Source organism: Mytilus californianus, unplaced genomic scaffold (assembly GCF_021869535.1).
Source record: "Mytilus californianus isolate M0D057914Y unplaced genomic scaffold, xbMytCali1.0.p SCAF_1, whole genome shotgun sequence".
Lineage (NCBI taxonomy): Eukaryota > Metazoa > Mollusca > Bivalvia > Mytilida > Mytilidae > Mytilus > Mytilus californianus.
In genome coordinates this window covers 80,633,679-80,658,512 of record NW_026262581.1, presented here as the reverse complement: position 1 = coordinate 80,658,512, position 24,834 = coordinate 80,633,679, and the positions used below count along the sequence as shown (strand labels likewise).

Genomic DNA, 24,834 nt, shown 5'->3' with positions numbered 1-24,834 from the left:
AAGAGCGAGATGTCAAGTTGGAAGTGAGAAATGTCAATATGGAACCTAAAACTACAATAACTGTGTTATAGAAGTCTCAGTTGGAACTGAGAAAATTCAACTTGAAAGTGAAAAACGTCAACTTGAGACTGAAAAAAGTCAAGCTGGAAGTGACAAATATCAAAATTGAAATGAGAAAATTTTAAAAGTAGAGTTCCCTTCCAGTCTTGCGTACACTTGTGACGATTAGATAATGTATGCGTCCTGAATTACAATTGATGATAATGAATATTCATTAACAGCAAAATGATGAAGATTTTTTCCAACATTCGAATATTCATAGATATGTTGTTTGATGAACCTGATTGTTCTCAACTCAAAAGTAGATTAACATGCCGCGGCAGTTACAGTAGTCACATCAAAATCATTATTTTCGTGCACATCTGGGACCAATAATCCACCAAATCCTACTATTAAATTTGTAATTAATTCTAAGTTTATTGTTTTGCGCAGTCAATTTTGAAGATGAAGTTGGAGATGTCAAGTTGGAAGTGACGGAAACTCCATCTTGGAACATGAGACTGCTATCACTGTTTTAGAAGTCTCACTTGGACCTGAAAAAAGTTCAACTTCAAAGTGAGAAAAATCAATTTGAAGCTGAGGAATCAAACTTTAAAAAATATATAAACAAAAATATGGAACTCCCTGCTATATTCAAAATGACGGGAAGTCTATAAAAACTGTAAAATCAAACGTTAGACTATATCAACCAACGGAAAGAATAGAAAACAAATGTCATATTCCTACAGGCATTTTCCGAAGAAAATGGTGGATTGATCCTGGTGTTACAGCTAGCTAAACCTCCCACTTGTTTGACAGATAGTTCCGTTATATTGACAAAATTGTCAAAAAAAAAACACAACCCAAACAGACATATTTGGTCAATGTGACAATAATTGGGATTCACCAGCCAAAACTTGTAAACATACATCACAGACATGCATACAACATTATGCAAATAGATCTGACAAAAACGCAAACAAAATGGGTTGCTGAGTAGTTAAAAGTAAACCTGACATAAACGCCAAAAAAAAAACGTTTTCCAGTTGATCATGTTGATAGTATATAAACATAATGCCGTACTAGAAAGACGAAAGATACAAAAGGGGCATCCAAACTCACAAGTCGAAAACAAACTGACAACGCTATGGCAAAAAAAGAAAAATACCAAAAGACAAACAACAGTACACGTAGCACAACATATAAAACTAAAGAGTGAGCAATACGAACTCCACAAAAAACAGGGGTGATCTCAGGTGCTCCGGAAGGGTAAGCAGATTCTGCTCCACATATGGCACCCGTCGTGTTGCTAAAGTAAGTACAAATAATAATAAGTCTAATTAGGTAGGTCACATTTGGGGAAAAGGTAACGGGATTGTGGTTACGACAATTGGAACATATCCGTCGTCATCTGTAAAACAGATATTCCATAACGCTCAACCATCTCGTGATGGCGTCTGTAAAAAATTACGAAGGGATGATTTCAACTTCACCACTTGACACTCTTGGTTTAATAGCTTCCTTGTGTTCAGCAAGCCTCTGTCAAGAAAATCATGATAGGAAATACAAGCCCTTGAATATCGAATCGACTAGGAGATATACCGGTATACTCCATATGCAGTATACACTTTCCCGATAAAGTACAAATTAAGTAAAATATAAATACAAGGGTAAACAAAATGAAAACATCATCTTTTAAAACATCTTGCGACCGAATCGAACCTGTGGACCCAGAAGCACAAGGAACGCTTTAAGCCATAAATCTGATAGCTGTATGCTCAAATACCGAGTCACGTCAAAATTCATACGACCAAAAGGAACATAAAAGCACAAAGACAAATAAAGGGAAAACTGTAAAGTAAGTAAAAAGATACACAACTTCAGCACTTGAATCTTAAAGTCAATATCATTTGTATTATTTGAGAAGCAACCCCTGAACATTTATCTATTAGATCTTGGTACTTTCCGATGAAATGTTTTAGAAAAAGGACGAAAAGTTCTTTGACAAAAGCCTGGCTCAATATTTTTTTGTTCAGACAACAAGATTGTCCTTATGTTAACTGTTACACCACTGTCCTAGATTAGGGGGAGGGTTTGGCGCCCACAAACAGGTTTAACCTCGCCACATGCTGTATGTGCCTGTTCCAAGTCAGGAGCCTGTAATTCAGTGGTCGTCGTTTGTTGCTGTGTATCATATTTGTTTCTCGTTCATTGTTTTGTACATAAATCAGGCCGTTAGTTTTCAAGTTTGAACTGTGTTACATTTGTCATATCGTGGCCTTTAAAAACTGACTATGCGGTATGAGTTTTGCTCATTGTTGAAGACCGTAAGGTGACCTATAGTTGTTAAATTCTATGTCATTTGGTCTCTAGTGGACATGCAGAGTTGTCTCATTGGCAATCATACCACATCTTCCTACTTTCATATTAGGTCGAACATTTACGTAGTTTTCAACTTGTGGATTCGAAGTTGTATCAAAAGACTTACTTGCTTTAACCAATTCTGACAGATTGTCTAGTTTAACATTTTCTCGTTTTGCCCATACTCTAGCGTAATCCTCAACGGAATCAATTACTAATTCTTTATTTTCTCACTGCGTTGAAGACTCATTGGTGGCCTTGGGCTGTTTTCTGCTATTTGGTCAGGGGATTGTTACGCATGTGTGAACAAAGATGGTTGGTTTTTCATTCTGAGCAATAAAGCCGGGGAAATAAGGCATTTTCTGGTGTTATTGGAAATTATCAATAAAAATTTATATGAACACTTTAGATCAACTAATATATGAATTCGAAAAAGAAAGGAAAAGGAGGAATTCAAATGTGCAAAATTCAAGTAGTGAGAAACCCGGTAAACAGAACTGTGCTCACAATGTTGTCAAAGGTAAAAATGTAAACAAAGACAATTGTACTGAGAAAGACTTGATTATGAACAATAATAATGCAAAGAACTCTTTCACACCAAATTCCACACCAAATTTTAGCTCCCCAGTACTGCAAGGAAGTGGAAATCTTCAACAATATCAAAATATCCAAAATCCAAGCTCTCCGATGTCTGGTTTCTATAGCATTCCTTACACCCCACAAGGCTCGATTCCACAACCAGTTTGTAACTCTACAATGAACCAACCAATAGATAGTATGAAAATTGACAACCTGATGAATAAAGTCGACGAAATGTGCAAAAAACTAAACGTAAAGCGCTTGACTACAGATTTGAACGATCTCCGCGAACGGCATCTAGATCTCCAAACACGTTCTATGAGAGAAAATTTTATTTTCTCAGGAATTCATGAATCTAGCAAAAACGAAGAGAGCGAAGAGACGGGAGAAATCTTAAAACAATTTATGACAAAAGAACTTAAATTATCAAACCGATTGAATTCGTCCGTGCGAACAGATTCGGTAGGGCAGACAAAAAACCTAGGCCAACAGTTTGCAGATTCCAAACGTTTAATGATAGAGAACTAGTCCGGAAAAATGCAAACGCTCTAAAAGGGACTAACTATGGGATAAGTGAACAATTCCCGAAAGAGGTTAATGATCGTCGTAAGGTACTATGACCATACTTTAAAGAGGCAAAGGAACGTCACAAGAAGGCACACCTTAAACGCGATAGACTTTACATAGATCGCAAAGAATTTATTCATGGCGGCAGAAATAACCACGACATGGAGACAGATAACAACCCAACATACACAAGATACGAGGGAGAAGGAGCCCGACCGAAGCATTTTTCCAGTAGAGGACCCCAAAGGAAGAACAATGGTAACAGCGAATAGGTGAACCGTGGAGGATCAACAGACACTTATAGTAAATTTACCTACTCAAACGAAACTGACGACCTTGATAATGACCATTTAAATTTGAGCACAGGCTATAACAATACTCTACGCATATTGTCTTTAAATGTATGTGGTGTGAAAACAAAATTATTATATCCAGAATTTCAAACTTTACTCAACACTTTTGATATTGTTTGTCTAACTGAAACAAAACTTGATGACCTTGATGATTTAATGTTAGATAATTTTGTTTTTAAATACAAGAATAGAAAGAAATTTATAAATAAATCAGGTAGCATAGCTTTAGGCTATAAAGGTTACTTAGAAGACTTTATAAAACCTATTGATACTGAATGTAAATTTGTATTTTGGTTCAGTATAGACAAAGGCATTTTGAAGACTTCTGAAAATGCAATTTTTTTGGTATTATTTATGTGCCACCCGAGAGTAGTAACTGCTCATCAGATGATGCTTTTTCTGAAATTGAATCAGAATTTCAAAGAATAAATATAATTTCTGAAAATATTTGTTTACTTGGAGATATGAATGCACGTACTTGAATTTTGCCCGATTTTGTTGATTCAAATACAATTGACGAATTTTGTACAAAATGTTTTAGATATCAGTGAGTTTACTGATATGAATGCACGTACTTGAATTTTGCCCGATTATGTTGATTCAAATACAATTGACGAATTTTGTACAAAATGTTTTAGATATCAGTGAGTTTACTGACATTAAAATTTTAGATGACATGGGTTTGTCAAGAATGAGAAAAAGCCCAGATACTGTCATAAACGGTTTTGGCCCGAATTTATTAAGTTTTTGCAAGGATAATAACTTGTTTATTTTTAATGACAGAGTTGGGAAGGATAAAATTGGAATGTCAACAAGTAAAAATACCAGTGTAATTGATTGTGTTATTAGTACTTCTTTATTGTTACAACTTGTACATGATTTTGAAATATTTGAATTTAATAAACTTTTTTCATATGTGCATTCACCACTTGCACTTACATTACGTCTGAATGACAATTTTTCAGAAAAAAAGAGTAAAAATAAAACCTCGTTTCCAAGAATTAAACCATTGAAACAAGAAAAAATTCGTAATGGTTCCGCGGAACCCAGTGTCTCGCCTACTTTTGCTGTTAATTGCAGGCTCAACAAAATGAGAATAAAAATAATGAAAATATTCCTCTCTATACTATCTTTTGATTGTAAGTAGCTTCTGTCCAAGTTTGGTAAAAATCCAGGATAGTTTATGAATCTAATAAATGTTTTAAAAACTTAAACTGCAGACTGTATGTAATGTTAACTGGAAGAAAAACTAAGTCCATTTATAAGTAAAATACGGAAAAAATGGAACAAAATTTTAACAAAATTTCCTTCTAGATACTAGCTTTTAACTTAAACAATCTTCTGTCCAAGTTTGGTACAAATCCAAGATAGTTTAAGAAAGTTGTTAAAATTCTGGCAGAAAAACTAAGTCTATTTATAAGTAAAATACGGAAAAAATGGATTTTTTTTTTACAAAATTTACTTTTGAATATTATCTTAAGATCATAAACAAGCTTCTGTCCAAGTTTGATAGAAATCTAGGATAGTTTAAGAAAGTTAGTAAAATTTCAAAAACTTTAACCACAGAGTGAATATTTGTGGACGCCGCCGACGACGACAACAACGACGACAACGACGACGCCGACGACGGAATGTAGGATCGCTATGTCTCGTTTTTCGACAAATGTCGAAGGCTCGACAAAAAAGGGAATTATTCAAAAGTAATATAGATCAAGAAAGACTTGATTTTCTGCATTTTATTCTGCTCGACGCAATCAGTGATACTGAAACAGTGGTTAAACATGATATTGATACTTTTATACAAGAGGTCACTTCTATACTTTTGCAATCTGCAGAACAAACTCTAGAAACATCTGTTGGAAAACAGAGTTCGGTAAATGATACATGTAATGGTCAAGAAAAAGATTTGAATAAAATAAATTTGATAGTCAAAATGACTTTGATATACAAAATGATGTAAATGGTGTACAGAATGATTTGTTGAATTGTAATATAACCATTGAAGAAATAAAAAAAAGCAATACAAGCTTCAAAAAACAACAAATCACCAGGTGAAGATAATGTTATAAATGAATATATATCATCGTCTTTTGAGAAAATGAGTGACATATATTTAGAACATATTCACCCCTTCTCGTCCAATGAAAAGTCAGTTTTTCTCTTCTTATTTTCATAGTACATGGCTTTCCAGTAGATTCAGACTTTGACAGAAAATGAAGAAATATATAATATAAAATATGAAAACAACTCATTATCAATATCATGCGTACGTTAACGATATATCACCATATTAAGTCTATCCTGTTACCGATTACATACTAAATTGCAAAGATTAAGACGTTGTCACCTTTAAATGAGTTCAAACAACCAAACATTTCGTTATGTGTAAAATAATATGTAATTACATACTTTGTATAAGACTTTTTAGTCAAATATTGTCTATGCTGTTACTGCAACCATAGTAACAGGATAAACAAATCTCTTCATTTATGACAGATGTTGTGAAATAACTACTTCTTTTGATGCAGTGATAATGTTTTTCTGATGTGAGTTTGGTTTCCAACACGTAATTGCACTTTTCACAAGTCTAATATTGTTGTAATTATTAAATTTATTGGTAACAGCATAGACATGATAAAAGGATACCCACTATTTTTTTTTTCACTAAATGTCTTGAATTTTCTTTTCTCTACACAGTTATGCAAGAAACGCGCTGTGTCAAATTTTTAGGATGCTTTTGTGCTTTTAAAATTATCACTGAATAGTTCCATATTCATAGGGAGACACAATTTAACGGTTGATCTTGTAGCGGTAACATCATAGACATGCATTTCATGTACGGCTTTGGTACATATATATAACAAACAACAAATGAAATGGGGGCAAAGATGTAGGTAAAATAATCTTTTATTCAATTTTGAAAACCAGACATTCGAGTCAATTATTATTTTTTTTCTTTCAAGAAAACAGTGCCAGACTGCTGATATATAAAGCAAAGGATTTTTTTTCAAAAAAAAAAAAACCACAATACATGTACATTCATCAATAAAAAGTAAACATATGATGTTGAATGGTTGTAATTCAAATATTCATAGAGTGAGTTTTATAATTATCAAACAATATACAAATTTCAAAGAGCTGATTTATATAACATTGTGTGCTTTTTAAAATCAAGAAATTTAAGGTATTTAAGTATTAAATTTTTACCTGAAGCAGAAGAAAAACTCAATGTTTGAACAATTTATCCTTTTTGTCCTCACAAAACTTCATTCCATCCATTGAAATGATCATTACCTATGTTATACATTCCTTTTGTTAACCTAGTTAGCACTTCATTATAAAAAGTGAATTCTTTTCAAGGTTTGAATATAACAATGGGAAAGGATAATTTTGTAGGGTCACTCGAAAGTATGTTTAAATCTTCATAAAACATGACCAAGTTTTGTCTAACCTTTACTTACTTTTATTTAACTTAATTTTTGAAACAGGTATTGTGCGTGAGGCATGGCTTACAGGTATAATAATACCAATTTTTAAGAACAAAGGCGACCAGCGAGATCCAAAAAGTTACAAGCCTATTACTTTGTTGTCTTGCCTTGAAAAAATATTTACCTCGGTATTGAACTCAAGATTAAATAATTATCTTGATGAATACTTGTTATTACACCAAAATCAAGCTGGTTTTAGAAGTTGTTATTCTACAAATGATCACACTTTTGCTTTGTATGCTTTATTTGAGCTATTGCATTTTAAAAAGAAAAAACTCCATTGTGCATTTGTGGACTTTGAGAAGGCGTTTGACTTTGTTCATAGAAATTCGTTATTTTTTAAACTTTTACAAAATAATGTAAATGGTAGATTTTTACGTATTATACAAAATATGTATGAAGGGGTTAAATCATATATTAGACATAATGATGTTCAGGGTTTTTTAAGTGTGAACTAGGAGTTAGACAAGGAGAAAATCTATCTCCTGTCCTTTTTTCATTGTATCTTAATGATCTTCAATCATATTTAGAAGAAAATAATTTTAAGGGGTAGAATCTATCAGTTGCGACATAGAAAATGAGTTAATGATTTATCTTAAAATTCTATTGTTTTTGTATGCAGACGATACAATTCTGTTATCAGAATCAAGCAAGGATTTACAGTTTATGTTAGATACGTTTGCCAATTATTGTGAAAATTGGAAACTGAAAGTTAATATTAAAAAAAAACAAACATTCTTATATTTTCTAGAGGAAGAATTTCAGAAAAAGAAAAATATCATTTTTGTAATAAAGAAATAGAAATTGTTAAAGACTACAAGTATCTTGCGGTATTTTTTGCTAGAAGTGGATCATTTTTAACTACAAGAAACTATTTAAGAGAACAGGGAACAAAAGCAATGTATAGTTTATTAAAGAAATGTCGAAGACATAATTTATCAATTAAATGTCAATTAGATGTGTTTGATAAAGTTCAGAGGTCTGGGGTTTTGAAAATTTTGATATTTTAGAAAAAGTACACTTGCGATTTTGCAAGATAATATTAAACCTAAAGCAGACAACACCAAGTAGCATTATTTATGGAGAACTTGGACGATTTCCGGTTTCACTCACAGTTAAAATGCGAATGATAAAATTTTGGTGTAGATTAGTAAATGGTGAAGAGGAAAAATTCTCCTCAATTCTTTATTAATTGCTGTTTGTATATTTTGAGAATTATGGCTTTGAAAGCAAATGGTTGAAATTTGTTAAAAAGTATTTTTGATAATTGTGGTCTGTCAAATGTATGGAGATCCCAGTCTCATTTTTCCACAGATTGTATAGAAAACTGTGTAGAACTTAGACTTAAAGACCAATTTAAGCAAGAATGGTCGTCTGACATTTTTAATTCAAGTAAAACAATTTGTTATAGAATATTTAAAAATGGGTTCTGTTTTGAACGTTATTTGTCGATACTAACCTCATATCGGATGTATTTTTTATGTAAATTCAGATGTGGCTGTCATCGTTTGCGCATTTAATCGGGCAGATGGCATAAAATTCAAAGAGACGAAAGAACCTGTTATGTATGTGACTCAAATAGTTTAAACATATGTATTTGTCATCATTACAAATATATCATCATACAAAATACATAATTATAATAGGATTCGGAAACAAGCTGTACATAGCTTATATTAATCCGTTCCCTTGAAATACCAACTCCAATTAACGATTACATAAATATAGTATGCAATGTTACAATGATATGTAACAAGAAGAAATAAGTAACTATATAACAAAAAAAAGAAAGGGGGAAAAATTATAATTTGAAAATAATGAAATTACAACAAAGGAAGAAAAAAATAAAATAAAAAAAAAATAAGAAAAAATAAGAAAAAAAATACACTTAAATACTACACACATGACCAGATGAAATGCAACTTTGTCAAAAATTGTTAATAATAATTTAACTTGTAAATCTCTTGCACTTTGGTAAGAATTTTCGTACTTTTTTCAAAAATATCTTTGTTTTGGTCTAAAATTAGAGCTTGTGATCCAAATAAAAGTAAATTTGTGTTTAGTGTGACTGGATAATTAATTGAGAAAATAATGTCATTACGCAATGTGTCATATTTTTTACAATGCAATAAAAAATGAACTGTAATACTTGACCCATTCTTGTACCAGTGTAGTAAAAATTTGGGCATTTATTATTTGGGTTTTTTATACGACTTTTAAAAATACTTAAAGACGTAGAATTTCTCGTTTGATCTGGTAACTTATTCCACAATTTGATAGACGAAGGAAGGAAATAATCGGAGTAAAGATTAGTTCTTGTACGTATTTCCGAAGTATTTTGAGTCTGACGAGTGAAATGGTTATGTAAATTAACTATTTGATTTGGTACCAAGTTTTGTAAATAATTTGGAGTTTCCTTATTTACCATTTTATTAAACATAGTGAGCTTGTGTTTTTCCCTTCTTTCTGAAAGTGTTTCCCAACCCGTTTCCTCATAAAGCATCTGTATCGAAGTTAATTTATTCCCACCCGTTACAATTTGCATAGTTTCAATTTGAACATTTTCCACTTTATTAATCAATTATTGTGTTTGGTTATCCCAAATGGCATCCCCGTACTCTAATATTGGTCGAATATATGAAAAATACATTTTTTCTAAAGTGAACCTATTGAGTATAAAACGCATCTTCCTAAGGATATTTATTCTATTGTATGCACGTTTAACTATATATTCAATGTGATCATTCCATAACCCATTATTTGAAAAAATAATACCTAAGTGTTTATGAGTAGCAACCTCTTGAAGATCAATGTCATTCATTTTTTAAGATCGGATGACTAGGTTTTATTAATTTTCTTGAAATAATCATGGTTTCTGTTTTTTGTGAATTAAAGTTTACATGCCACTTAGAGGACCACATATGAATTTTATTCAGATCTCTATTAAGAATTTCAGCAGTATTTTCAGGGGTGTCTACTGTCAAATAAATACTTGTGTCGTCTGCAAATAATTTGATAGTAGCTTTAATATCAGTTACTATGGGTGCATTTCTTTCTAACACAAACGATGCAAACGGCTAAGCGCGCACATGTTTTGATCATTTGTTTCTAACATACGTTTGCAAAGTTTACATAAACTTTGACAAACTATGCACTCGCTAAAAATGCGTCTACAGTTTGTCGTTCATCGTTTGTTAGTACAAACGCTATATTTGTTTCTAACTTCAACCTGATTAAACGATGTATTTGTTTCTACGTTTGCAAAAAGACTGTTTACCAACAACACGTGCATGCATTATTGGAAGTTCAAACAGGGTTAGTAAACACTGATTTAACGATGTATTTGTTTCTACTTTTGTAGCGTTTAGAAAACAACAACAAACGCCACATAACGTTTACAAAATTTTGGTTAGAAAGAAATGCACTCTATGTCGTTAATAAAGATTAGAAAAAGTAGCGGACCTAAATTGAGCCCTGCGGGACACCTGCATTTACCTGTCTCCATGTTGAATTGCTCCCATTTACACTGAACTGCAGTCAAGTTTAGCGTTTGGTAATTCATTGATAACATTCTGGCGTATCACAAACAAACAACTTGTAACGTCTCATTTCATTGGCCGAAAGATTTAAATACAACAACAATCGTAGTGTGCAGGTGAATTGACAATGGAATGTACTACGTTACTACTAACGTAAAAAGTAAATGTTTTTGTAATGCTGTGTCGTTGCCTGATTTTCAAATAGTGGGGTCGAAGCATTATTGTTTGTAAAACAAAAGATTGAAATGTATCATCGGCGAGGATTTTTCTTTTGCACTGATGTGTAGAACTAAAAAATGAAAAAAAATACTTGTGAGTAATGTCGTTGTTTATAAGGAACAATATAAATGTACCGTTTCGATTTTAATTGGATGCACATTTGTCTTTTGATTTCATACTTAAAGGAACCTACCGGAAGAATAGAGCTTTGAATAACATGTTTGTGCCCGTGTTGTTTTGTGCAAATACAAAAAAAAATCTACATACACAATTGATTATGAAAGAAATTGAATTATTAAAAGAAACAGTCTCTAAAAGTAGTTTTAACCTTAAAAAAAAATTATATGCCGTGGTTCAAATGTATAAGTCACAATGTTTTCAAGACAATGGATTAAAAGCATATTTCGTTGGCGGATTCAGATGTAGGATACTGGTAGTACACCTAGAAAATGTTCGTTTTTCCAAAAACTAAGAACAAGTTTATCGAGAAAGATACAATATTAATATAATTGAAGTACAATAAAGTTAAAGGTAAACAAATGTAGCATACAAAAATAGAGATGTAGTATGATAGCACATGATACTAGGTCTGCTATGAAAATATTTACAATATATATAAATGTGTGTCGGTTTTTCAATTGAGAACAGCAAAAAAAAAAAATATAATTATAAATTCATCAATTATTATATATATATATATATCGGCGGAGTTACATTTTCTTTCACCGCGCCAATGTTTTGTCATATCAATGTTTCTCTAAACAAAGTATGGTTACCTACTCTGAATTTACTGACAATTTCGGGATTTATTTTCAAAAGGAAGTAAACTGACTAAAAACAAAAACATTATCGTAAGTTGAATCCCTAAAACCCAGTTATCCCTGGCTTAAAAAGTTACTAGATTATGCCACATGCTGTAAATGTAAATTGTCATCTATAACTAGTCATTGGAATTCCTTTTTTTTTTCTGTTTCTATGTAGTTTTATATTTACAAAAAAGGTTAAGTCTAAGTGAGCCAGCCTAGTTTTAGGGTCGATGAGGTGGCTTTGATAAACTAGCGATGTTATATGAAGAGTTATAATTATCCAAAACTATTTGAGATGAGATAGTTGGGTTCAATATTTCGTCGTGAAAACCGTTAAGTCTTTGTATATAAGAAATTCAAAAAAATAAAAGAAAATACCTTATTAAAACTTTTGCTCAAAATTATAGTATCAATACATCTTACATGCGATGATACACTTTATTTAAGGTAGTATTACCATGAGACAATCATGTACACAATTCTGTACGTAATCAGTCAATTCAACTTTGGATCATTAAAGTACACGTGTTCTAATTTCGCAGGTGTGCTTGGGCGTCGGTGATTGAAAGTTTATGTGAGGTCGAAGGTTTGAATTGTCCAATGAGAACGATCGTTCCTTGGCGAGTTGATCTAATAAAGTTTGTTTGACTGATTACGGCGCACGGCCTTTCGCTAAGCTTGGCAGCAGTTAAGTGTAAGACCATCCGTTGACTCCTTTCAGATAGATAATCACAAAACCAATTTAGTAAATTTCCAGAAATTCCATATAGTTTAAGTTTGGATAATAGTCCTTTATGCCAAACCCGATCAAAAGCTTTGCTGATGTCACAAAAAAAAACCCTAATTTCTTTTCCGTTATCTAAAGCTCTACCGAAGTTGTTAGAAATATCAATTAGTTGATTTATGGAAGAATCACCTTTGGTAAAACCCGATTGATTAGGGGTGATGATTCTATTTTCAATTAGAAAGTTGTGTACATGTTTATAGACACATCGCTCCATGCACTTTGATAAGATACTTAGCAACGAGATTGGTCTGTAATTTTTTACCTCATTACAGTTGTTACTCTTAAAAACTGGAGTTACGTTTGCTTTTTTTCCAATCTGCAGGGTATATAGCTTTAGATAAAGATAAATTAAATAGTTTACAAAGTGGTAATTTTAGCTGTGAAGCAGCCTCATTTAATAATATTGGGTTTATCAAGTCTGGACCTGAAGCCTTATTAGGACTTAAAATCTTCAGAACATCTTCGACCTCACTATCTCTAAGTGTAATGTCACTTAGTGTATAGTTTGGAACGGTTAAGTCAGGAATAACGGCTTCGGTATCATCTATGTTTGTCTGCATGGCAAAAAGTTATTAAATTCGTTTACTTTATCAATATCATTAAATATATCAAATTATCATCCTTAAGCAGGGGAGGAATACCCGAGTGAGCAGGTTTAATACCAGAAATTTGGTTACAGGTTTTCCACCAAGTTCTTGTTGATAGGTTACTATTTGACAATTTTTGTATAAGATTATTTTGATACTGTTCGCAAGCTTGTCTAATTGAAGTGGTCACTTTATTTCTATTTTGTCTAAATTTGTTCCAATCGGCGGGTCGATTAAACCGCTTTGCTTTTGAGTGTATACGGTTTTCTTTCTTATGAGTTTTCTTAAATCGTTATTTAATTTAAGAAAGCAGGGTCAGTTTTCCTAATAATTACGATTCTATTGGGAATGGAAATTTCAGCTGCATCTAGGATACGATTTGAAATTTCAAAATTAATTTTATCAACACCATTTAGAGCAAATATACCATCCCAGTTGGTTTTGGTTAATATGCGCCTATATTCAGCAAAATCACCTTGCTTATATAACCATATTTTTCTTTTAAAAGACAAACTAGCAGGCTTTTGTGCATTAATAAACCCTATTACTGGACAGTGATATCTTATTTGGTCTAATAGTGGTGGCCCGACTCCACAATACGGTACTGACAAAATCGGAGTTATCAGTTATAATTAAATCAATCAGTGACGATGACTGTTCAGTAAAATGAGTGGGATCTTCAATAAGTTGCTCTAAACTGTAATTTGTACAAATATTATGTATTTTGGAATTAACACCATTTAGCAAGTTATCGTTAAAATCTCCTGTTACAATAATTCGGTCACATTTAACATCATTTACGACAGACTCAATTGAACTTTCAATTTTTGTCCATATCTCATTATTACCTTTTGGTGGCACGTAGAAAGTTCCATACAATACATTTTTGTTATTTATTTTTAGCTGAATCCATATTACCTCAACACCGGGCACTTCCAAATCATCACGTCTCTTCGAGTGAATATTTTCTTTTACATATACTATCACCCCTCCCCCACTTTTCATGGGACCCCTATCTTTTCTGAATGGTTTCTGGTAGTTTAAAAGTTCAACTGAGTCTGGCGAATTATTACCGCTCAACCAAGTTTCAGTAAATGACAGTATATCAAAATATTCGTACTCAGCAACAATCGGATCAAGTTTTGGAAGTAAGCTTTGCAGATTTAAATGTAAAAAGGAAATTGAATTTGAAAACATTTCACGTAAAGTGTTACTCTCTGATACACTTTCGAAGCTAATATTATGATCGTCATTATCATCAGATAATTGATGATGACCAGGATTATTTTCAATTCCACCCATAATTAGAAGTAATTGAAGAACAAATAACACAAATATAATTTGAACAACGCGATCCGAAAACTGATCACTATCGCCAAAACATTGCGATTGATTAACATTTTCGTTAAAACCAAAGTGTGAACGATTTTTTATACATTTGTTTAAAACAGACAATTCAAAGGAAAACGTAATCATTGTGATAATTCTTAATGTTAACACATTAAGAATTATGTTAACCTTTTCTTTTGAAAAATACAACAAGTAGAAAAGATATACCTCATACATATTACAAAATAGATTTTTCGTGTTACCACATAAGTTATGTACAAAATGACCAACTCTCATTCTTTAGAACATACTCACCCCTTCTCGTCCAATGAAAAGTCAGTTTTTTCCCTTCTAATTTTCATAGTACATGGCTTTCCATGCACTATAAAATGCTATACATGAATGACTTTTCATTGTAGATTAATTATGAAAGTGAACTCTTAATAACTTCACTAACGAAGTGTACAATCCCCTGAGGCATTTTCCTTGGGAAAATAGCTAATGATTAAAGATGAAAGAGAAAAGAATTATAAAAAACATTTTGAACATTGCTAATCTTTATATTAATGGTACATATATATAAGAAACAAAAAATAAAATAAATGGGGGCAAAGATGTAGATAAAATTATCTTTTATACAATTTTTATACCAGACATTCGAGTCATTTATTTTGTTTCAAGAAAACAATGTCAGACTGCTGATATATAAAGCAAAGGATTTTTTTAAGAAAAAAAAACACAATACATGTACATTCATCAATAAAAAGTAAGCATCTGATGTTTAATGGTCGTAATTCAAATATTTATAGAGTAAGTTTTATAATTATCAAAAAATATTCAAATTTCAGAAAGCGGATTGATATAACATTGCGTGCTAATTAAAATCAAGAAATTTAAGGTATATAAGTATTAACTTTTTACCTGATGCAGAAGAAAAACTCAAAAGTTTGAACAATTTATCCTTTTTGTCCTCACAAACTATGCCAGTGCTATTTCATTCCATCCATTGTAATGTTCATTACCTATGCTATATACTCACTTCATTATAAAAAGTGAATTCTTATTTAGTTTTGAATATTACAATGGGAAAGTATAATTTTGTAAGGTCACTCGAAAGTGTGAATATGTTCTAAAATGGTCAGACAATACTTGGTCATGTTTTATGAAGATTTAAAGCTCTCGGCTACGCCTTGGGCTTTAAATCTTCCTAAAACATGACCAAGTATTGTCTAACCTATAAGTATTGATCGATTCCAATACCCATTATGCAACACCTGACTAATCAACTAAGTAGTGAGAGTGGTCAAACAAAGTTATAAGAAGATAACAGTAATAGTTATACACCGAGGGATAGGTGTGTCTGGATAAGAAACCCCGACGGCCGGAGGCCGAAGGGGTTTCTTATCCAGACACGCCGTATCCCGAGGTGTATAACTAACTTACACCCCATTCTAAACCCTATATTTGTTAACATTGATTATTATATGAAAAAAAAAAAAAAAAACGATAGCATATTTATTGACAATTTCAAACCATGATTTATAAGAATATTTTTTTCTCACATGAAACCCCACTAGTAACCTCTCTTTGGTTATTTTCGTTCAAACTTTGACAAGTGAGTATATTTTACAAATGTCAAAGTTGTTTTGCATATTCCCGTTAAATCCATGTGCTAATATGGATCAGCAGGTCAAGGTTGACTGTTACGTGTATTCTTATTACAAACAAAAAATACATCATGCTCCTGGTCAATATGGACGGGTATAAGACGGACGACATTTTGTGGCAAGCGTTGGATTTGGTAGAAGAGACTAAAGATAAAGGCAATATTATAACCCAAAGTACTTACCTGTATCAGTTTAATAAAGGTAATCATAACTGTATTTTATATCTTACGATTTTATCAAAAACAAAAGCCCCCCCCCCCCCCCCCCCCCCCCTCTTCTCGAGAATAAACAAAAATTCATATTCGAACATACTAATTAAGGAATAGGTGTGTCTGCATTAGAAACACGACTACCAGACACGCTAAACATACAAAATTTAATGTAGAGGAACTCCCTTTTTGAGGCAATCAGGGGCTGATCCAGCCGGAGGTTCCCAACTCATGAGAAAAAGGAGGGGGGGGGGGGGTCCAACCCATTCAAATGCATTGATCTTTTAAATAAAAGTCGGGTCCAATCCGCGGAACCCCCAACCCCAGATCGGCCACTGGGTAACCGTGGGTTGGGGGGGGGGGGGGGGGGGGGTCGGGAGATAAGAGACATATGACTGGGATAAAAAAAATTACCTTCAAGCAAAGGAGTATTTAAAGGATTATTTTTTTATTCCATATAGATGCTAATTGGAATTTCCTAAAATGTGTTTTTTTTAATATCATGAAACAATTTGTAGTGAACACTTTTAGAAATTTCTTATGTTCATGCTATTTAAAAAATAATCAATTTCTATTGTTACGAATAACAATGGACTTTGTTTGCGGGATGTAGAAGCAGGGGTTTCCAGAAACCCCGCTCGTCACACCCTGTGGTCAAAGTCCATTGTTATTCGTAACAATAGATCTATTCAATTTACACTTGTTTCAGAAATAGAAACTATGAAGTATAACAATAGAACTGGGGTGTAAGTATAAATCTACACTATCTATAAATAAACATTCAATAGAATACAAGACACACAAAACAGTTTGCATTTCATCAGTGTACAAAAATTAACAACAAAAAAAGGAATTTAACGTATATACAAAAATTATGTTTCTGGCCCAATTAAGGAACATACAACTAGGGCATGGAGGATTTAGAACCAACTTTTTTTTACTATCATGACTGACAAAAGTTTGAAGATAAAGTTCATTCGTTTGTGAACTATTGTTAAACAGTTTTTTGACACAACCGTTAGGTCGTGATAATACGCATGAGTAATTATTTATACGACCTTAACTGTAAAGTTATTATAATTATAACTCTCTTAGATGTTTTGTATGATGTAACAAAATTTTTACACATTTTGTTGAGAACATAGATTGTAGTGAATTCATATTAAATAATAAAATATATAGCAAAATTATCCTAAAAGCTCCACTTATGTTTTACCGATAACTTTGTATTTGCGGTTTTGATTATTATTATTTAATTGTTATATTTCTTTTTTTATAAATTTAAAATTTCAAATATAGATACATAAGGCAAATTTATAAAAGGAAAAATAATACAATACACTATATAATAAATAGGGTTTTCCTTTAGTTTAACGGTCATACATTTTACGCAAATGACAGTAAGATACAAATTTTAAGCCATTTGTGACTGATTTCTATTTTGCCATTAACCTTACAAAAGCTACTACCGACTTATTTTGATTTGCTATACAGTTTATGCATGTGACTGGTATCATGTCTAGGATCCATCATGTCGATCATCTGAGGTGGCTGATTGATTAATAGAAGCTGCAGAAGAAACTGTCTGGGCATAAGTACGGTATTTGGGACCTTTGGTACTCTCTTTGTTGTGGCGTCTTTCTTTAGAGTTAATTTCCAGTCTATGAAGGAAGTCAAAAACGCCCGGCATACAAAAATTGGTACAAAACTGGTCAAATGAATCCTGAGTGTTTACTACATGTATTTGTTCTTGGTTTTCCTTCACCATAATTTTGCCATCGTTTGTCCATGTGTCTATTATAATATGTTCTATTTTTAACTGTCGGATCTTGTAAGCAATGTTGTTTCTTGTTTCAGTTAAGTCTTCGTTCAGTTTAACATACGTCATATCCCGTCTATTTTTCAGTAGCTTTTTGCATCGAAGTATGCGTTTTTTGACTTGAGGGTCTTTAAGTCTAACAATAATTTGCCTTGGTGGTGTGGAATGAACATTATTCTCGTTTTCACTGCTGTTAAAAGTGAACGGCGCCGGTTGCAGCTCTCTGTCAATCGATTTTATAAGAGTTGTTACCAGCTCGGTAGTTTTCTCCGATGTTTCCATGTTACCACCGTCAGGAATGCCATTGATTCTCATTAAATCACGACGTCCATATTGCTCGAGCGAATCAAGATCGTCTCGCAATTTTTTATTTTCATTCGTAAGTTTATTTATCTCTTGTATATATTGGTCTATGTGGTTGCTTTGATAGTATAATCAATTTCGGAATGTAGCATTTGTTTGAGTTCCAGTGCAATTCTAGTTACATCGGATTGATATAAAATACATGTGATTGGCTGTGAGGTAGACTTTAAGGGTGGTTGGTGGTCAAAAGAGCTAAGTCCAGCTTTTATAGGAGCATGCCTTATAACGGACGGATCGACATTTATAGACGGAGATTTTGAAGTAGCTGGAGAAGTTTGTGATGACATTATAAATCTTTTTGTAGATTCTTGTTCTGGTGGTGACGGCTTGCTGTCTCTACGCAGCCTGTATTTATTAGTATCAGGTGTAAACATTGATAATAATGGTAAATAATCAATGAAAATATTAATGTTATGTTTACAATTTTTACAATGTAATAAATGTCAGGTGACCGTGATTGTTTATGTAGAATTACCTTGGCCCTCGCTAAGAAGAACTCACTATATAACGAGTATTTGGTTACTGTATACAAACTGCTAACTGGAATACACTAACTTCACATCAGTTCATATCACAAACATCACATTTTGAATATAGTCAATGTCATAGTAACGTTCCACGTTACATTAAAGTTCGTTGTACGACTTTGCCCCCAGCAGAGCTATAGAAAAACAGTACATTAACGGGTGTTACACGGACACTTTTTTTTTGATAAACGGACACTTTTTAGTTGTTACACGGACACTTTTTATGAATAGAATCACTCGTGCATGATCAGTGAGTTCATGGGCACTTTAAATTTCAATTAGATTTGAACTTTTTGTTTCACCGACATATTTCCTGTCTTTTTAATAAAAAATATTTACGTTAGCATCAATAACTATATTTTTTTTCAAACAATTCCAGTAACTATTCATATTAGTACACTAAGGGGTTGACCATTTAACTTCAAAAGGCCGGTTATGGTTTTTTCCTAAAAAAAACACAGTTTGATCCCCAATTTTATGAGACAAAATATATAATGGTCAAGCAGATGACACTGAAAATAATGTTCTGGCTCCTGATTTTCCGAATACCGTATATAATAGTGCTGATTTCGAAAAAAAAAATATTTGGGCGATAGCGTTGAAAAACTAAATAATTTTCTTACTCAGAAAAGAACACACCCCCTATTAAAGCTAAATGGTCGGTCCGTAAATGTATTTTTTTTTCAATATATGGACATGAATAGTATTTTGGACATTGCTGAAAAAAATGCTGGTACCAACGTTTATATTTCAATAAAAAGACAGGAAATATATATATAATAAAATGCTCCGCAGGGCACAGCTTGATACGACCGCAGAGGTCGAACCCTGAACAGTAGGGGCAAGTATGGACACAACATTCAAGCTTGATACAGTTCTGAATTTGGATTGTGATTAAATATTTGACACAGCATAGGTTTCTGACACAGAATGAATGTGGTCTAAGAACTTAAAAATTTTAAATTGGACATTCACCTATTATGGTCCAATATCCAAAATCTAAATACATGGTTAGATTCAGCATATCAAAGAACCCCAAGAATTCAATTTTTGATGAAATCAAACAAAGTTTAATTTTGGACCCTTTTGACCTCAATGTGGACAAAGTTGATAACGGGACCCAAAAATCAAAAATCTAAATACATGGTTAGATTCAGCATATCAAAGAACCCCATATATTCAATTTTTGTTGAAATCAAACAAAGTTTAATTTTGGACCCCGATTTGGACCAACTTGAAAACTGAGCCCATAATCAAAAATCTAAATACATGTTTAGATTCAGCATATCAAAGAACCCTAAAAATTCAATTTTTGTTAAAATCAAACTAAGTTTAATTTTGGACCCTTTGGACCTTAATGTAGACCAATTTGAAAACGGAACCAAAAATTAAGAATCTAAATACACGGTTAGATTCGGCATATCAAAGAACCCCAATAATTCAATTTTTGATGAAATCAAACAAAGTTAAATTTTGGACCCTTTGGACCTCAATGTGGACCAATTTAAAAACGGGGCCCAAAATCCAAAAACTTAATACACGGTTAGATTCAGCATATTAAAGAACACCAAGAATTCAAGAATAAAACCCCATTGAAATTGATCAAGAAATAAGCAATTTATACGAAGTATCTTCTTTTGCACAATACTGTGCAATTGAATATTTCTTGCTATTGCGCAATACTGTACAATTGAATATTTCTTGCTATTGCGCAATATTGTGCTATTGGATATTTCTTGCTATTGCGCAATACTGTGCAATTGAAGATTTCTTGCTATTGTGCAATACTGTGCAATTGAAAATTTCTTGCTATTGCACAATACTTATTATATAATAATTTACACATCCTGTTTGGTGTGTATCTCCTACCATATCATTATTATTTGCTTTTAAATATAAATCAGAAATAACCAACTTAAAATGGAAAATTTTAAAAGAAAAAAAAAATCCCCCCCCCAAATTTTTTTGGACCCCCTTATGATTCATCACCCCCAAACTCAATCCCAGCCTTCTCTTTGTGGTATGGTACCTTGCAGTACAATTTCAGAGAGATCCATACACTTGAACACAAGTTATTGTCTGGAAACTAGAAAAATGCTTATTTTTGGCCCCTTTTTGGCCCCCAATTCCTAAACGTTTCGGGCAATTACCCCCAAACTCAATTCCAGCTTTTCCTTTGTGATATGGAACCTTGTAGTACAATTTCAGAAATATCCAAACACTGACACACAAGTTATTGTCATGAAACTAGAAAAATGCTTGTTTTTTGCCCCTTTCTTGGCCCCTTATTCCTAAAATTTTGAGGCAATTACCCCCAAAATCAATTACAGCCTTCCCTTTGTGATATGGAACCTTGTGGTTCAATGTCAGAGAGATCCATACACTTACACACAAGTTATTGTCTGGAAGTTACAAAAATGCTTATTTTTGGCCCCTTTTTGGCCCCTAATTCCTTACCTGTTGGTACCATAACCCCCAAAATCAATCCCAACCTTCCTTTCGTGATATTGAACCTTATGGTAAAATTTCATGGAGATCCATTCACTTAAACTAAAATTAGAGTGCGAAAACCATTGTGTCTTCGGACGACGACGACGACGACGACGACGACGCCAACGTCATACCAATATACGACCAAAAAAATTTTAATTTTTGCGGTCGTATAAAAATCAAATCAAAAGATAAAATCCCTATCAAATCACCAATGCACGATTGATCCTATAAATAAAAAGTGTCCGTGTAATACATGTTCAAATATGCAGCAAATCGTAAAGAAAATCATTCAACTTATGTCATCAATTTTGGACGGTAAGCTCTGATTGGATCATATAGTGACGTGTGTTTAATCCTGATCAACACTATCAGAGACATATAAAAACCAATAAGCATGAACATTTTTTTTTGAATCCAAAACATATGCCTATATATATATATATAATAAAAAGACATGGACATGGCACATCCTGCATTTTTTCAACAAATTTGGATGTTTATTTTAAATTTATCCCCCCTCCCCCCCCCCCCCCCCGCCCCCCAATAAAATCAAATGGTAGCTTGCTTACCTCTGAAATCTTTTTTATACATTACTTACTTGCGAAGTTGCATTTCAAAAGTCTCAAATGTGTATAACATTCACCTTTAACTTGAAATGGTTCTTTTTTTAAAGTTATTAGATTCTTGAATTTTTTGAGAAAAAACTCTCGGCTAAAGGGAAGTGAGAAAAAAAATTGAGTTTAAACTGTAACTTACATTAACTGGTATATGGCCATTTAAGTTTCTAATATCTTTAGTTTTGCTACCTCTTCTAAATGCAAAATGTACCTATTCCTTCTTGAAACGTCGTACAAGTCAGATACAAAACAAAGGTAACAAAAAACAGGCCGGAAACAACCTGCCGTATAGTTTGTCTGCACTTGTAGTCAGGTCAAGGTCCTCGGCTATCACCTCGGACCTTGACCTGACTACTCGTGCAGAAAAACTATCCGGCAACGGTTGTTACCGGCCTGTTTCTTTGTTACCTTTTTATTGTATCTTATACATATCACACATCCTCCAGAGTAGGAAAACTCTGTACCCAGTCAGGAATATGACAGTTGTTATCCATTCGTTTGATGTATTTGTTTTGTTTTTTTGATTTTGCCATTTGATTGGGTACTTTCCTTTTTGAATTTTCCTCGGAGTTCAGTATTTTTGTGATTTTACTTTTTTCTAGATGATCATAGTTTTAAGATTTTATGCGAGCTAGAAAAATAACGTCCATCATTGTACAGAGCATGCGCAAAAACTCAGATGAAATAGGTGATGAGTACCATTATATTCAAGTCTGTAAATCTTTTAGTTCAGAAAGGAAAAAATTATTACCGCAATATTGTCAAAAAAATGCAAATACTGCAACATTTAATCAGTTATTTTTTAACAACTCATATTATTGTATTAGAAAAACTTTTATTAAACATGTATTATCGATTGTCGTCCCTCCTGGTTAGTTGAATTGTGTTAAACATACACAATTAAATGTACTGTCTTTGTTTCATATGTGTTTACGCATGCACTATTATTGTATTATAATTGTATACTAATTTCTCTGTAACATTATGTTTATGAGAATAAAATATTCGTATTCGTCTCTTTGACTCATTCCCTGTTTCCCTTCTCTATTCTATTCTAAATCAAGGTCTTGCAATATGCTTGTCTATAGTTAAATATTTTAGATGCAATGGTTTTGGTGTATCAATAGGAACAGACTGATTTTGAAAATAAAGCGGAATTTTAGATGTTACTTCTTTGTGATGAAGAACGTTGCTGATGTTGATAGCATAATTTTCGATTCTTTTATTTGAAAACTGAATTGGAAGGAATTTCCTATGTTCACCGTGTATTGGTTCTGATAAACTAATCTACACATCCTTTGTCAAGTGCATAATCTCTTCAACAATTTATCTAAAAGTTTACCGGAAGTAAAAAAAAATAAAAAAATGCCACAAACGTACGTAATGTAAATAAAGGCAACAGTACTGTAGTATACCGCTGTTCAATAGTCATAAATCGATTAAACGAAACCAAATCCGGATTACAAACTAAAACCGAGGGAAACACATTAACTATAAGAGGAAAACAACAGAACAACAGAAACACTGAACTGCAAAAAAAAAAGAAAAAAAAAAAACAACAATCATTGAAACGGACTATTTGATAACAACTGCCATATTCCTGACTTGGTACAGGAGATTTTAAGAAAAAATGGTGGGTTGAACCAGGTTTTATGGATAGCCACCCGGATGATGGAGATGAGAAAGAAGGTCATCAAAGTTCCCAGTGAGTGATCAAGATTTGGAAGACTTTTTTCACATTTGAACGATGGTGATATGTTTTTACCATGACTACGATTAGGTCTTAAGCTAGTGTTGAACAAACTCATTAAACCATTTTTGAACAATTACAGCAGCGCATACTAGATAAAAACTGACAAGATTCAAATAAATTTAATTCTGGAAAATTCGATTTTAGTTTTCGAAACATTTCGATGTTAGGGGAGCGTAAACTTTGTGTTGATCAACTGCATGACTATCAAATGTGATCGGTCTGTTATGGCAAAAAACATGAGACTAAGCATATATAGAAAGAGGGAGGTATACATGTAATAAAATTGCTAGATATTAAAGATTTTGAAAAAATATAAAACAGAACAAAAAACCATTGAAATTAAATTATCTAAAATTTATTTAAATTTTAAAACTATCAATAAAGATAATGTTAAATCACAATTATTATTCAACAGCGGGTCTTTGTAAATACAGTCTAAGGTCAAAAGTGTTTACCTATCCCCAATTTCCCTATTATTTCTTACAAAAACAAGTTTTTTTTAAACATTGTGAAAAACTACTTTGTGGTCCGATTTTTATTTCATTGTTAAACTCACAAATGTGTACAGTTTTTGTATGGTTATGTTGAAATACTTCTTTGCCATGTCATTAATGAAAAATCATAATTTGTATACAAATATTGAAATTAAGTGTATTTTTTCCCATATAGCCATATGATTTATTCATGCAGAAATTCATAGTTGTCTTTCAACAGTAAATTTCTCTAAAAATA

At 32.5% G+C, this 24,834-nt stretch overlaps 1 long non-coding RNA gene across 1 annotated transcript in view; it reads right to left on the bottom strand.

Moving 5' to 3' along the window:
* Positions 1-2,942: 2,942 nt before the first annotated feature.
* The window catches only part of LOC127724546 (uncharacterized), a 39,797-nt gene continuing 17,905 nt past the window's right edge, over positions 2,943-24,834 (bottom strand). The window contains exon 2 of the long non-coding RNA XR_007992557.1: positions 2,943-3,151. This is a non-coding gene — a long non-coding RNA (uncharacterized LOC127724546). The remainder of the gene's footprint in view (positions 3,152-24,834) is intronic.